Source organism: Rhinichthys klamathensis, unplaced genomic scaffold (genome assembly GCF_029890125.1).
Source record: "Rhinichthys klamathensis goyatoka isolate OS25496 unplaced genomic scaffold, OSU_Roscu_1.1 h1tg000216l_1, whole genome shotgun sequence".
NCBI lineage: Eukaryota > Metazoa > Chordata > Actinopteri > Cypriniformes > Leuciscidae > Rhinichthys > Rhinichthys klamathensis.
This window is the reverse complement of record NW_026606741.1, coordinates 1,264,719-1,277,617: the sequence shown is the minus strand read 5'-3', so window position 1 is coordinate 1,277,617 and position 12,899 is coordinate 1,264,719. Positions and strand designations below refer to the sequence as shown.

At 42.3% G+C, this 12,899-nt stretch overlaps 1 long non-coding RNA gene across 1 annotated transcript in view; it reads right to left on the bottom strand.

Annotated features, from left to right (window-relative positions):
• The window catches only part of LOC130097341 (uncharacterized), a 40,549-nt gene extending 32,568 nt beyond the window's left edge, over window positions 1-7,981 (bottom strand). The window contains exons 1-2 of the long non-coding RNA XR_008808292.1: window positions 7,865-7,981; window positions 29-263 (exon numbers count right to left, since the gene is read on the bottom strand). This is a non-coding gene — a long non-coding RNA (uncharacterized LOC130097341). The remainder of the gene's footprint in view (window positions 1-28; window positions 264-7,864) is intronic.
• Window positions 7,982-12,899: the final 4,918 nt, after the last annotated feature.

Below are 12,899 nucleotides of genomic sequence, written 5' to 3'. Positions count from 1 at the left end.
CAATGAAGAATCAAGAATGGACACCAACCTATTTGTTCCTCAGTATCTTCATGTTTTATTCTGGATGGTTCTGGATCACTCATGTCTTCAATCTCCTCTTTAATAAACTCCATCTTTAACAGTCACACATATTTCAGCTGCTACTCCTGGAGTTTGTGCTTCTCTTGTAGGATGATGGGAATATTCCCAGTATTTATTGGTGAATTGTTGTGGGAGGGGCTTCACTGCAGGTGTGAACTGTGATCACTGTGTTTTTATCCAATCTGCATTTAAAAAGTACAGGGCCATCATGTTTAACTGAACAGCTGAAAAACCTCTTTGTCTCCAAAAGTTCCCTGTTTTCAGCTCATTCATTATGGTGATGTCTGAGATCTTCTGTAAATTGGCACATTAAATCGTTTTATTGGTGTCAACAGGCTGAAACAAACTACAGCATCATCACATTTAACTTCAGTTCTTGTCTTTGCTCTTTCACTTCCATCTGGCCTGAAACATATTAAAACATGAAGTTGTTAGAATGAGAAGGATAAATGTGAATTCAAGCAAACCCTGATTTAACAACAGAAAACAAGTGAGATCTGCATATTATATTTTTGATGCACCAAAGGTTAGTTTTGTCATCCTCTTGATAAATCAAAATGTGAGCGACAACTGCTGTACAAGATTATGATATAAGTGCATTTATATTCCTAGATTATTTGCTTATTTTATTTTTTTGTGTAAAAGGTAACTATAGAATTAAACAAGAGATATTCAGATAAAATGATAAATTTTTTGTTTTTAAACTTTCATATAAATCAAAGTTACACACCAGTGAATTTAGTCAAATGTCTTGTAGGCCTAAATATATAACAGAATTCACCCAGCAACACAAATGAAACACATCTGCAGTTTATTGACAGAGGACAGACAATAAACACACACAGCTTCAGATTCACTGTCTTTCAGCTGAAGGATTCATGAGAAAATACATGAATTACCGTCCTCCCAAACATCTAATACACAGGTCAGATATGGCTAAAAACATACATTAACATAAAAAAAAAAAACTAAACCCATTTAAACGACATTTCCACAGACTCAATCCACCAAAATGATATGTGGAGATTTTAGGGTTTTTTTTTACGCGCGTTAATTAAAGTCCAAAAATACATCAAACTGTTGGCAGAAAAACACACACATAACCTTATTCCGGTTTTATGTCACTTGTTACGCCTGCCTGTTTGCCCTGCTGGCGTCTACTACACAGTGCAGACGTTACTTGTGGCAACAGGTGGATTCAATCCCTAATCAGTTCACCACAGGAGTAGGATAAAGACGGGTGACTGGGAGTACAGTCTCTCTCGCTTCGCTTCCACTCTCTTTCCCTTTTCTTATTTTTTTGTATATATTTTTCCTTTCCCCTTGAACCTTTCCTTGTTTATCTTTATTTCAAATATCTGCTATTGTTTATTTAGTAACCACACGCGTGCGTTTCTTTCCCTAGACGTCGTTTTCTTTTTTTTTATTGTTTAAAGTAATGTTTGATTGGTTTGACAATAAATTGTTTTATTGTTAAGGAATTTGTTGTCGGCCTATTTTTATGTTGCGGTCTGTGAGCCAGCCGTAATATAAAATTGGGGCTCGTCCGAATTGTTTTGAGGGAGTATTTTTTTATTGTCTCTTCAGGATTTCTGTAAGGATCGGTTTTCACTCCGGTTAGTAAGAGTGTTCCAGCTGGGCTGCGTGGAGTGGTCCTTCCATCGGAACACTTGTTTGTTGTTTTGTTGATTTTTGTTTTGTATTTTATTTGGAGTTTTCGGAAGGAAATCCTGGGTGGGGGGTACACTTCTCGCGCAGCTGAACTCATTTTGAGAACGGTTGTTACGAGGTTCAGCGTTTCAAGTCGCCTCGAGCCCGGCAGTCCTTTGAAGACTAGCTAGGATAGTTAGTTTAATGGGCAGACATATCGGAGATGAAAAGCCGATGGAAATCCTGGTGAGTATTATATTTCTCCCTGATTTGTTTAATTTGATTACAAAGAGAGCATGTTTTCGCGTGTGGTTATATAAGTTGCCAATTTATATAGGAATTATTTGGATTCATTGTGGTCAATTTATTAACTAATCTTCATTGTGTACATTTTAAGCTAGTTCAAGATGACTTCCATTCAGGGATTGAATGTAGAACTTTGAGAAGTTTCTAGATAGGTGCACCAAAGAACAACTTTTAGAAATCGCAGAGAGTCAAGCGATCATCTTGACTAGCAATGATAAGAAGCGCAAGGAGGATTTGTTAGGGGCTATTAAAAGCCAGTTGACAGCAAAAGGAATTCTGGTTGTAGGAGATGAAGCTACTAGTCTTGGGAAAGTAGTGTTTCCACTGGAGAGAGATGTAATGTCTATAGAGAAACAAACACAGTTTGAAACTGAGAGACTGTCATTTGAAGCCACTCAAGCATTAGAAGATAGGGAATGGGGAAAACGTCTTCAGTTTAAAAAAATTAGAGCTTGAACAGGAGCGTGAGCATACACAATTTGAGCTGAAAAAGTTAGAATATGTACGTGAGAGCGAACGTGACCATAGACAGTATGAGATAAGGAAGCTAGAACTTGAACTGGAAGCAAAAAAAGCTGAAGCTTCAAAATCCGTTCAGGTTGTGCATTCTTCCTTTGAATTTGATGTTGGTCGAAACATTAAGATGGTTCCTCCATTTTGTGAACGTGATGTGGATAAGTATTTTGCCCATTTTGAAAGGGTTGCGTCTTCCCTAAAATGGCTGGAGGAAGTCTGGACTTTACTTCTGCAGTGTGTTCTGACTCGGAAGGCTCAGGAGGTGTTTTCTTCTCTTTCTGAAGAAGAGAGTGTAGATTTTAAACAAGTAAAAGTAGCCATTTTGAGAGCATATGAGTTAGTACCAGAGGCTTATCGCCAACGATTTCGTGGGTACAAAAAGACTGAAAAACAAACATATGTTGAATTCGCTCGGGAAAAAGAGATTGCGTTTAGAAGGTGGTGTCAGTCTCAGAAAGTAGAAACCTTGAACCAGTTAAGGGAGTTAATTCTTGTGGAAGAATTTAAAAACTGCGTACCAGGGTCGGTGTCTACTTATTTGAATGAGCAGAAGGCTCTTACATTAGCTAATGCAGCTGTGTTGGCTGATGAATTTGTTCTGACTCACAGAATTTCTTTTTCTGATAGAGGTTCAAGCGATCAGAGTAGGAAGTTATTTAGAAATCGGTGGACACCTCCAGTGCGTACATCAAACGCTGTTTTAAGTGTGCCCCCAGTGAGTCAGAATTTTTCATCAGATAAGAAGGGTAAGGTGATCTGCTTTTAAGGTCACAAAGTGGGACATATAATCTCTGAATGTAACGCTTTAAAAAAGTCTGTTAAGCCAGTTGGATTGGTTGGACTTGAACCATTAGAGGTTCATGTTCACCAACAGAATTCTGAGGTTAGAATGGGATCTCACAACAGGTAGATGTTGGAGATAATTATGCAGAGTATGCTCCAATTATTACTAACGGCATTGTGTCTTTGCCAGGACAAGAGCGAAAAGTTTCTTTGAAGATCCTGAGAGACACCGGAGCTTCTCAATCGTTTTTGCTAGAGGGTGCTCTTCCACTCTCAGGTCAGACTGCGACCGGGAGGGATGTATTAATTAGGGCAGTGGTTCCCAAACCTGTCCTGGCGACACACCAACACTGCACATTTTCTTTGTCTCCCTAACAAAGAAAACGTGCAGTGTTGGTGGGTCGCCAGGACAGGTTTGGGAACCACTGAATTAGGGGGATAGAAATGACCTTCTTAAAAGTTCCCTTACACAGGGTACATCTTGCCTCTGATCTTGTAAATGGAGATGTGATTGTTGGAGTGCCGTCTTCCCTTCCTGTGCCAGGGGTTTCTTTTATCTTGGGGAACGATCTTGCTCAGGGAAATGTCTGGGGAACATCAAAACCTGTACCATCTACTGTTGTAGTCTCCTCACCTATGTCTGCAGATGTTCCTGATGAGTGTGGTCAGAAATTTCCCCACGTGTTTCCTTCCTGTGCTGTCACCCGAGCCAGAGGAAGACAACTTAAAGCTGACCGACTGTGTGAAGGTGAAGTTTATTTACATCCTGACAGTGAGGTAACAATGGAGAAACAGTTACCCATTCATTCTGAGGATGATGTAGAGGGATTTAGTTTTGTGCCGTCAAATCAGGTTGGTGGTGGGACAATTGATGGGGAACCACTTCATATGACCTTGGCAGATAACATTATTTCAGATTCATCTGTTTTCTTTTCTGAGTCATTGGCCTCTGGGGAGAAGACAGTGTCAGAGGATTTGTTATCCTCTATTTTTCATGTTTCTAGAGAGGACCTGATTCAAGAACAGTTAGCTGATGTAATGTTGAAACCTTTGTTCTCAATGGTTTGTATCAAGGGGGATATTGAGACTCAGCTACCCTCTTGCTACTTCCTAAAAGATGGGATGTTGCTTAGACGATGGGTCAGTAACTCTGAACCCATTACTAAGGTTTATGTTAAGCTGGTAGTCCCTCTTAAATTCAGGCAGTCTGTGGTCGGGTTAGCACATGATAGACTGGCTGGACATATGGGGGTGAGGAAAACGTATGATCGATTGCAACGCAAGTTCTTTTGGCCTGGTTTAAAAAGAGACGTGGCAAAGTTTATTAGAACTTGTCATGTGTGCCAACTCACTGGCAAGCCAAACCAGAAAATCCCTGTGGCTCCTCTCCAACCTATTCCAGCTATATCAAAACCATTTGAGTATTTGCTAGTTGATTGCGTAGGTCCATTACCTAGATCAAAAACTGGTCATTTATATCTGCTCACAGTTATGTGTCTGTCTACCCGGTATCAAGCTGCGTATCCAGTAAGATCCATCACTACAAAATATATTCTCAAAGATTTAACTGCCTTTATGTCGACATTCGGCATTCCTAGGGTTATCCAGTCTGACCAGGGCTCTAACTTCATGAGCCGCCAGTTTGCTAAGGCTTTACAACAATTGAAAATCAGTCATAACATTTCCAGTGCCTATCACTCTCAGAGTCAAGGGGCCCTTGAAAGGTTTCATCAGACCCTGAAGTCATTGTTACGGTCATACTGTGTCGAGCTTGGGTCTGATTGGGAGGAGGGGCTGCCTTGGTTGCTTATGGGAGTTAGAGAGGTAACTCAAGAGAGCATTGGATTTAGTCCAAATGATTTGGTATTGGGTCATGGAGTTCGTGGTCCCACTGCAGTTTTAGCTGACAACTGGATCCCTTCTGAACCTTCCAAAAACATTTTGGACTTTGTGAGTGGTTTTCGATATCGGCTGTATGAGGCTCGAGCAATTGCTCAGAGGAAACTGGGGAAGTCACAGTGTAAGATGGAGATATTGTTTAACAAACGAGCAGTCGCTCGGAAATTTCAGGTTGGAGACCAAGTATTAGCTTTGTTGCCCCTTGTAAGAAACCCCTTTTCACGTCCGTTTTGCAGGTCCTTATCGGGTCCTCAAATGCCTTCCTGGGCAGAATGATCTTTTGGAAACCCCAGAACGACGCAAGGGGGTACAGGTTTGTCATATAAATCTCTTAAAGCCTTACTCTCCTTCTACGTCTTCTGTGGGGTTAGTGACCACTGTGCTAGATGATTCTTCACATCTAAGGGAGGGGGGGACTTCCTCTTCAGAAAGTTCCTCCTTGAATTGCTTGGGGGATGATTGCGTTCACTGTCCTTCTCGAGGGGTTATTGAAGGACAATTGAATAACTCTGAATTGTATCCAAGATTGGTTCATCATTTACCCCATCTATCTCAGCCTGAGAAAAGGGACATCCTTCGGTTGGTGGAGTCTTTTGCACTACTGTCAGGAGTCAGTTGCACTACTGTCGTTGAACACAACATTGATGTGGGTTCTGCTTTACCAATTAAGCAGCATGCGTATAGGGTAAATCCTACGAAACGGGACTTGTTGAAAAAGGAGGTGACTTACTTATTAGATAACAACTTGGCTGAGCCCAGCTTTAGTGCCTGGAGTTCCCCTTGTCTTCTTGTAAATAAGCCTGACGGATCCTACAGATTTTGTACAGACTATCGTAAGCTTAATTCCGTCACTAAGCCCGACTGCTACCCTTTACCCCGCATAGATGATTGTGTGGATTGAGTGGGGTCTGCAAAATTTGTGAGCAAATTTGATCTCTTAAAAGATACTGGCAGGTTCCATTAACTGCTAGAGCAATGGAACTGTCTGCATTTGTGACACCTGATGACTTCCTCCAATACCGTGTTATGCCGTTTGGGGTTCGAAATGCTCCAGCCACCTTCCAACGCCTCATAAATAAGGTGTTGTCTGGATTACCTGACTGTGAAGCTTATTTGGACGATGTGGTTCTGTACAGTTCATCTTGGTCGGATCACCTAGCCCAAATCAAGGAGTTGTTTGTTCGTTTGACTGAGGCCTCTTTAACTTTAAATTTGGCAAAATGCGAATTTGGGAAAGCTACCGTCACCTATTTGGGTAAAATAGTAGGAAATGGACATGTCAGCCCTATTGAAGCTAAGATTGAGTCAATTTATGTTTTTCCAGTGCCTGCAAATCGCAAAGAATTGCGTAGGTTTCTGGGAATGGCAGGGTATTATCGTGGGTTTTGCCCAAACTTTGCTTCCATTGTTGCACCCTTGACCGATCTTATAAGTACCAAAGTATCTTTTAACTGGACCACTGGTTCTCAACAGGCATTTGATGGAGCCAAAGCACTGTTAACTAGTGCTCCTGTGCTTGTTGCACCAGATTTCTCTCAACCTTTTTCTTTAGCTGTTGATGCTAGCGACACTGGAGCCGGAGCTGTTCTCCTACAGAAAAGTCAAGATGGTGTAGAACATCCATTCTGTTATTTTGCCAAAAAATTCAATATCCATCAACGAGTTTACTCTGTTGTGGAAAAGGAGGCACTTGCTCTTGTTTTAGCTATCCAACATTTCGAAGTCTATTTGGGGTCATCTGCAAGTCCAATTGTGGTTTATATGGACCATAATCCTTTGGTGTTCTTACATCGAATGAAGGATCGAAATCAGAGGATAATGCGATGGAGTCTTTTCTTACAACCATTTTCTCTGGATATTAAACACATCCGGGGCCCTATCCCAAGCATGAAGTTGTAAGTTTTGATGTCTCGCCTTTTTCCCTTCTCTCTTCTCTTCCTATCCTGTTTTCTAGGGCCCAGGAAACAGGACTCAGGAACCAAGGGGACTGGGATCAACGGTGGAAATTATTATATATTTTCTTGCATTCCTTAGAGGAATACTTTTGTGGGGGAGGTGTTACGCCTGCCTGTTTGCCCTGCTGGCGTCTACTACACAGTGCATACGTTATTTGTGGCAACAGGTGGATTCAATCCCTAATCAGTTCACCACAGGAGTAGGATAAAGATGGGTGACTGGGAGTACAGACTTTTTCGCTTCGCTTCCACCTCTCTTTCCCTTTTCTTTATTTTGTATACATTTTTCCTTTCCCCTTGAACCTTCCCTTGTTTATCTTTATTTCAAATATCTGCTATTGTTTATTTAGTAACCACACGCGCGTTTCTTTCCCTAGACGTCGTTTTTTTTTTATTGTTTAAGTAATGTGTGATTGGTTTGACAATAAATAGTTTTATTGTTAAGGAATTTGTTGTCGGCCTATTTTTGTTGCGGTCTGCGAGCCAGCCGTAATACACTTCCATAATATAAACTCAAAACTTCACTTGTAACGAGGCTTCAGCAAAGGGAGGATCCATTTGCAGCTTTATTGTAATCTTGGTCGTACAATCAGGGTCATTATCCAGCAAACACAACATAGAGACAAAGCAACTCGTAATCTGAAAACAGGCATAAAGTCAGGCAGCAAACTTACATAAATCAGTCCACAGTAGAAAACAGTCCAGGACAGACAGCAAACAATCACGAAGAGAATAAACAGTCCAAGAGTAATCCACGGGAAGACAAAACCACAGGAAAAAACGCTCAGAGATGTTCACCAGGGCAAAACAAGGCCCTGTCCCAATATCCGCACTTGCGCCCTTGTGCCCCTCAAATGCGCGTTCTCGCTAAGGGGTGCAAGGCCGTAGGGTGTCCCGATCCTCTAATGTGTTCTCCAGGGGTGATCGTAAGGGCACTTAATGCACCCTTTTCGCAAGTGTGCATCAGACCTCACTTTGCTGTGGGCTATTACCCAGAATCCTTGTAGTGTTGTGACGTTTCGAACAGCTAACCAATGGGGGAGAACGGTTGCTATGGTGCTGCTGTTCGGGAGCGGAAACTCCGAAGATAAAGGAAGCCGGTGTGGTGAAGTGTTTTTCAAGGCCGCGAAATTTAAAAATATTAGTGTTATTGTGTCACGAAATGTAGTTTTAAGAGTTTTTCAGTCGAGAATATAGTTGTTTAAAGCTCAAATCTGTGGTTTATTTATAAAGATAACGCCTATTTAAAAATTTGATCTGACGTTTTCGGAGTTCCAGGGATCAGCGGGAGCTCAGTGCTCATGTACCCCAGCTGGAACAGCCTTACCTCGGCTAGTCATTCTGACGTTTCCCGCGGGCTCTGTGTCTAGTGGTTAAACATGAGCTATAAATCGGCTTGTGTATATCTAACGGGCGATCTTTGGTTTCATTAATCTATGATTTGTTCCCTGGCAAATCATTTTGGCTGAGGGCAAAGGGAAGTTTCATAATTTTATATATTTAGGCTATTTAACGGTAACGTTGTAACATTAGCCTATTGACTTATGTTTGACTGAATCTTTTAACTTGCTTTATTTCTTGACTTATATAGCTTCTTATACTTTTTAGGCTACTTATACTTTAATAATGACTATTATTGATCAATAAAACTAAAATGTAACAAAAAGAGACAGGGTTGTGTCATTTTATTTCATATAACCTGTGTAAGACTATTTTAATATATACCCTATGTATCACCAACACGTCATGTATTTTTTCATGTATGGGATGGGAAGAATTTAATATATCAATTTCCATAATAACATAATTAAAAATGTTTCGAATCGCTGTGAATACGGTAAGGCAGTATAATCTCAGGTAAACCTCAATCACAATTTATCTTATCAGTTATCACAATTTATCTTAGCCAAAAACTAATTTAATATTAATAACATTAACAGAAAGGTTGGGAGCTAAGAGTAAAAAAAGATATACATTTTTTCATTCAAAGGATTGTGTCATGCGACAGCTATTATAAGCAGCACAGCACACACATTAGCCAAATGAACGGTGTTTACTCCCCTGATCACAACAGAAGTGACGTAGATAGTGATGTGTGCAAAACTGTCCCAATTCTGCTCTTCACAGCTTCGGGCCCTTGCACACTTACTCCGCTAAGTGCACTTTCAACAAGTGTCCACTTCCAGGAAGGCCTTAGGGCTCAAGTGAGTATTGGGACTGGGCCCAAAACTTCCCACTGAGGCTCTTCTTCTTCATCTGTGGTTTTTTATTGGCAGTTTGCAAACAAAGTGGATTACCGCCATCTTCTGGATTGAGGTGTGAATTTATTGGGATGTCATTTTATGTTACTAAACTAAACTAAAATAAAATAAAGTTAAATTAAATTAAAATAATAAAACCTAAATCCTATTTGCAAGCTGAGTTTCTTTCATAAAGATCATAACATCCTTAAAGCTGCAGTAGGTAACTTTTGAAAAAAATTATTTTTTACATTTGTTAAAACTGTCATTATGTCCTGACAGTAGAATATAAAACAGATAATCTGTGAAAAAAATCAAGCTCCTCTGGCTTCTCCCAGTGGTCCTATTGCCATTTGCAGAAATACACCGCTCCCGGTCAGAAACAACCAATCAGAGCGAGGAGGAATGTCTTAGCAGTGTCAATCACGCTCGTGTACGCGCTGATCACACCCCTCTCTTACACAGTGCGTACCGTCGTTCAAACTCAAGATTGCCGGTGTGCCGCAGCTGTGCTAATGGCGGACAAACCACCAAAATTTCCAATTTTTCGAGTGGCTCCTGCTCATCCATTCCTCCAGTAATACACGGCTGCAGGAAGATACCGTATGCAGTTCATGACCGACTTAAAGAGACACTTGATGATTTGGAGAAAAGGGGTGTCATAAGCAAAGTATCTAAACCTACTGCATGGGTTAGCAGTCTCTGCATTACAGAAAAAAAAAACGGCGCGCTGAGAGTCTGCCTGGATCCCAGAGACCTAAACAAAGCCATACTCCGCCAGCACTACAATATTCCCACTCTGGAGGACATACGGAGTAAGCTAGCTGGCAAAAAGTTGTTCACCATCCTGGATGAGAAGGATGGCTACTGGCAGATTCAACTAGATGAGGAGTCAGCAGATCTCTGTGCTTTCAACACGCCGTGGGGCAGATACCGTTTCCATCGCATGCCTTTTGGTATAAAGTCAGCGAGTGAGGTATTTCAGCGCCTGAACTCAGAAAGCTTTGGGGACATTGAAGGTGTTTTCATGGTGGCTGACGACATGATCATAGCGGCATCCACCAAAGCGGAGCATGATGTCATCCTAGAGAAAGTGATGAACAGAGCGCTGAGTCTAAATGTGAAATTCAACAAAGACAAATTGCAGTATATGGTCCATGAGGTGACTTACCTAGGCCACGTCATCACCGCTGAGGGAGTGAAGCCTGATGAGTCGAAGGTTTCGGCAATATTGCAATTTCCCCCTCCCACTGACAGAAAAGCCCTTCAGCGCCTGCTAGGTATGACACGCTACCTGTCACAATACATTCCCAATGAAGCCACCCTCACTGCACCTCTTAGGCTGTTGCTAAGGAAAGACATAGACTGGCAATGGCATCCTGAACAGCAGTTAGCACTTGAAAAACTCAGAACAGCCATAGCAACTGCACCTGTTCTTGGACATTTTGACCCAAAGCAGCCTATTGAAGTGCAGGCAGATGCCTCAAAAGATGGCTTGGGGGCTGCTCTTATGCAGAAACAGCAACCAATTGCATATGCTTCGAGAGCGCTATCTGCGGCTGAAAAGAACTATGCCCAGATAGAAAAAGAGCTACTGGCCATAGTATTTGCTCTGAGAAAATTCCACCAGCATGTTTACGGTGTGCCTGTCAGGGTTCAATCTGATCACAAACCACTTGAGGCGATATTCTCCAAACCCATAGGTGCAGCACCAGCACGCCTTCAAAGAATGCTGCTCCAGCTGCAAAGGTATGACATCCACATTGTTTACACTCCAGGCAACCAGATGCATATCGCCGACGCGCTGTCCAGAGCATACATTCAGTCTGATACAACAGAGAGTCTAGACCTGAGCGAAGAGAAAGTCATCTATGCAATGAATGGAGAATCACTTGGTGGTAACATCATGCACATGATCCAACAAGCCACACAGTCAGATGCTGAGATTCAACTGATACGGCAGCTACATGAGCGAGGATGGCCGGACAGAAAGAAAAATGCCCCACTGGCTGCTCAAGCTTACTGGCCAGTCAGACACACTATTAGCATAGATGATGAGCTACTCTTGAAAGATGATCGCATCATTATCCCTCGCGCACTGCGACAAGAAGTGCTGAAACGACTTCATGCGGCACATCAGGGTATACAGCGGTCTCTAGCACACGCCAGATCATGTTTCTACTGGCCAGGACTCACTGAAGCCGTACGTCACATGGTAGAAGTCTGTAGTTTCTGTCAAGAGAGTCGCCCTGAAAATCAAAAGGAGCCACTTATCTCGCAATCCAGTTCCAAAGGGACCCTGGCAGAAGATAGCTGCTGACATTTTTGACTTTCAAGGGCGTTCATTCCTTCTGATTGTGGACTATTTTTCGAAATATCCAGAAGTCTTACAGCTGCCAGACAAAACGTCAGCCTCACTAATAGCACAATTCAAAGCAGTGTTTGCAAGACATGGTGTGCCTGAGATCCTGATGGCAGATCATGTACCCTTTGCCAGTGCTGAAATGGCTCGATTTGCTCATGACTGGGGTTTCAACATCACACACTCCAGCCCCAATTTCCCTCAGTCCAACGGCATGGCAGAGCGAGCCGTAAAGACTGTTAAATCTATGCTGAAAGCTGCTGCTCAGTCTGGCACTGACCCTCACCTCGCTTTATTGACTCTCCGCAACACTCCTGTCACTGGTCTCAAGCACTCCCCAGCCCAGATCCTTATGGGCAGAGTCTTACGTTCTACTTTACCGGCCAGCAAAGCTGTTCTGCAACCTTCTATACCTAAACACATCCAGGAAGCGCTGCAGCATCTTCAATCACAGCAAAAAAGATGGTATGATAGAACAGCAGCCCCACTTCCAGCCTTCAAAGGGGGACAGAGAGTATATATGAGAATCAGAAATACATGGAAACCAGCTACAGTTGTCAGTGCCCGAGAAGAGCCCCGTTCATACGATGTTGTCACACCAGCGGGCACAGTCTACCGCAGGAACAGACGTCATCTCAGGCCTGACAGGTCAATCAAACATGACTCGCAACCTGACTGTTCCCTGGACACTGACATTGATTTGAGCAAGGACACTGTTTCAAATCCTGTTCCAAATGAGCCTCCTCAAGATGTGGAAAGAAGTGTGCGGCGACCGAAATGCACAAGAGCCGGACGTATCGTCAGACAACCGGCACGGTTCGAGGATTATGTGCTTACTTAAGTATGCTAGATTAGTGTAACTATTGCTTGCTCATATCAAACGTTATTTCATACACTGGTGATATTGTCAGCATACTGTTCTTGTTTTATGTCTGATTAATACTCTGTTTAAAAGCTTAAGAAGGGGGATGTAGTATGCAGTGAATGGTTCTGACCAGCACACCCCCATACAGTTCGTGTAGTTGGTATGACCCACTGTTGTATGGCTTGTGGCCAATGTGGTGAATTGAGTTAAAAACATGCAAGTAAAGAAGCTGGGCGTTATAA